The sequence below is a fragment of the Cynoglossus semilaevis genome, chromosome 16 (genome assembly GCF_000523025.1).
Source record: "Cynoglossus semilaevis isolate Cse_v1.0 chromosome 16, Cse_v1.0, whole genome shotgun sequence".
NCBI lineage: Eukaryota > Metazoa > Chordata > Actinopteri > Pleuronectiformes > Cynoglossidae > Cynoglossus > Cynoglossus semilaevis.
The window spans coordinates 8,073,704-8,077,684 of NC_024322.1; positions in this window are offsets into that span (position 1 = coordinate 8,073,704).

Here is a 3,981-nt window from a genome sequence, read left to right on the forward strand (position 1 = left end):
CCTGGGGTTGTTCGCCTTTGACATTTCCCTGACTCCCCAATACCCCCCCCCCACACACACACACACACACACACACACACACACACACCGATCCACCCTGCATCACCTCCTTCCTCCCTTCACCTCCCACTCCCTTTCCCTCCTCCTCAACCCCCCCCCCCCCCTCCCCCCCCCCCAGTGCTCTCCAAACACAAGGACAGAAGCTGCCAGCAACGTAGCCATGGAAACAGCTTCTCTCTCACCCGCCACTTCCCCGCTCAGTGAAAGAGGGAGTGTGGAGAATTGCAAGGCCCCCGCTCTCCTTTCTACACTCTCACACAGCCCAAATTAGACGGGTCACAGTGTTTTTCTGGCACCCGATTAAATAATCATAGAGATGGATTTGTCCAGAGAACGGAGTAAGAATGAGAGGTGAGGCGGGGCACGTCAGAGGAAGTGAGAATAGGGGTGGTCAGCAGGGCACATGCAGGTTGCTAAAGAAATTCCTCTTCATTTTCCAAACATGAGGTTATTGAGGGCTAAGACTATTGACTTTATGTTGTATATTGGTGTTCCCACAGATTCAGACAAGAAGTAAAGAATCCTGGTGTGAAAACAAAATCCATATGAATAGAAGTCTGAGAAAATTAGGGTTTTTTATATAAATAAATTTTAAAAAAAGTTGGTTCTCAATTAAGTCATCTTTTAAATGAGACTCCCATTTAGTGGAAATTTAAAGATAAATCATAGCAGTGATTACTGTGTCAATAAAACATCTGGACAGTAAATAGAAGAATAATTACAGGAAAATATTTCACAATCCTAACTTACAACCTCGCAAAAACCTTTGATGCACCATTGCTTTCTTTGTAAACACTATGTGGCGCTGTAGCTCTGGTGGACACTGCAAATGCAGAAGTAAAAGGACCGCAGAGCCTATGTTGAACACCAGGTAACTAATCAAAGACATTGGGCACAGAATCTCAGACTGGCAAAAAAAGAAGCTAAATTTCTTTTTGTATGAAAACATGGCTGCACAAAAAAACAAAAACAAAAAAAAAAACATTTACAGTTACAGTTTTCTGTGATGATAAACCATAATGCTAGCTGATGTAATTCAGTGGACACTGCAGGAACCATTTAACTGGACTCTGGTTGTAGACGTTAAAAAAAAAACGAAGTTAATGATTCAACTTTTATGACAGCTTTTTTTTTGGCTACACCTTCTTCTAATATAAAAACAATGCAGAGAAAAAAAAACGTGCCAAACTTTCAACACCAAGCCTAGTGCAGGAGAGAACAACTCAAGTCACAATCGTTTTAACAGCAGCAGCCTCTCAGTGAGAGGGTGTGAACGTCTGCTGGACGACTTAGTTCCATGTCCCCAGTTCTCTGTTAATGTGATTTTTAGGGATCGTTTCCAGCGTCATCTCTGTGACTTGTACAGTTGAACGGCTAAAACATCAACTCAGTGTACCGTCTGAGAGCCGACACAGAGCCCACTTCAGCTCATACCTGCTCCTACGCTGCAATCAACACAGAGTAAACTGTACTGTGGGGGTCTCGTGCATTTGCATTTAGCTAATGTAAAGAGCTCGACGTGCTCCAACTCTCTGCTTCTGTTTAAAAGCTTCTGGTATCAAGAAAAAGAATCTGTGATGATGGAAAACCCTGAAATGTTTTCCTTTTCTGAGCCACTGCCGTGGCTCTGCTCTGCTCTGCTTTAATAGCATGCTGACTTTTGAAAATAATCTGGCGCAGCTTATTTTCTACTTGATTTACACTGTGCAAACCTTCCCTTCTCCCCTCATCAGCCAGGGGTTTTGTTATTAAGCCAAAATAAATCAGTCCCCCCCCCTCCCCTTTTTTCTCAGTGATACGTTCAGCCTGCACCAGTGAAAAGAGAACACTTCAGAAAAGGGCCACAGGATTACATCACAGTCAAACAATGTCTATTTTTACCCAGACTAAAGTTTTTCTTACATCAAGGAATTTCCAAAACAGGAGAAATCTGGAAGATTGAGCGCTGTGCTACAAACACTGAATTAACTCTGAAAGCAAGGGGTCAAGAAAAGAGATTAGACATTGTCCAGCAGGGTTTGGAATTTACATCTACTGAGGCAACAAGTCCTTGTTAAGGTAAGGAGTTTTAGGTTTCTCTATCTGGGGGGGGGGGAGTTCTGTAAAACACAGTGAAATGGAGCCTAGAATGTTCCGTGTGCAGTTTTCATGTGAGCATAAAGCCAATTATATTTAGATGAGGCAAGTACAGTATTTACCTTTACATATAGTGAACTCACATTGGCCGTTCAAAACATGCTCCAAACCTGCGATTGGTCCTAATCACAGTTGAACAGGAGCTACAATTTAACCCCAACCCTCGGGTTTGACACCGTTTTCTATCCAACTGGTCTTAAACTTTTTATATCCATAATTATTTTGTCTTTCCATGGACCATTAGCACAACCAACATCAAAACACAGCTGCGGAGGTCTTTCCTGTTATATGCTATAGCTATTATTACTGCTGCTATTATTATGCTACGCTAATTAGCCAAGGCCAAACTATATAATGACGTAGCACTACAACTGGCACTTAAATATGAAATAAAAAAAGTAAAGTACACACAGCTACAGTATGTGACTACCCTTATCCAGGTACCACCAGAGGTACGTGTACCATAGCTTGAGAACAACTGCCATACAGTCTACGGTTTTAAAAAAAATCCTTTTAAACTCGACAAACTACTGCAATATTGGCACACGTGTGTACTTCCAAGAATATTTCATCTATGAGTTGAGTTGCTAAAGTTCATGGCTTTTCTTTTCTTGACATTAAAATGTTATCGACAAATGAGCTCATCATTTATTGGCCTGGGAATAACTCAGTTTGAAAGATAAATATTTGGGGATATAATCATTATAAACACATTGGATCATTGTTTCCCAAAGACTGGGTCGCGACCCTCAGGTGGGTCGTAAAAGATTTTTTTTATGGGTCGTCTTTATGAATAATGTCTATCGACTTGGGTCACGAAGGTTTGTGACGTTTAAAATATAGACCCCCAGGAAAAAAAAGTTTGGGAAACACACCCCCAGGAAAAAAAGTTTGGGAAACACTGCATTAGATAACAAGAGGGTGGTTTAAAAAAAAAACCAAAAAAAAAACCGTTTGTTTGGACCAGTCAGCCCAGCTGCGTACGGGCAGCTGCATCAATGCTGTATCTGTCCCGGCCGAATGGTGTAAAATATAAAAGACTAATGAGAAACACAGACACCTGGGATGTGAGTGTTGAATGTAATAGATTCTGAATGAAAGGTCAGTGAAATGATGTTCAGGTGCTGCCCTCCCTGTACGTATGTGTGTGTGTGTGTGTGTACAAGCTGGTCTGACTTACGCACGTTGATACCAGATGGCCCTTCCCATGGTAGCCAATGGAGGAATTCAGCTGGCAGGACCCTCTCCTTGTTCCTGGTCAGCACGTGTGTGTGTGTGTGTGTGTGTGTGTGCCCCTCCTCGACTACCACACACTGACCCATTTGTATTCCGGGTGGAGCAGATGAGGCTTTAGGCCTGCTGCCCTGCTCCCCTCCAGGCTGTCACTCTCATGGGAGGGCATCTGTGAGTCTGTACTGGGCAGATAGAGTAGACCCAGGATGGCAGCACTTTAAAGACCACCTCACTGGTCCACAGGGAGGAGACGGGTTTGGATTTTGGGGGGTAACTGGCCTCTGAGTGTTGGCCTGCTGAAATGTCTACCGTCTTATCGTTGTCTCAGAGGTGTGTTGTGTCCATGTTCTCTCACATGATTCCTGTAACAAAAGAAATCACCTTTTAGTCCAAAGTCAATTTGATGACAAGAGTCAGTGGAGAAACAAGTCAGGAAAGAAAGAGAAGGCAGCGTTAGGGTTAGGAGGAAGAGCAACATCAGGCTGATGAAGAGTCAAAGACAAAGACAGTGAGATTTGACCCCACAGGAGGAAGCAGACCATAGCCACCCCC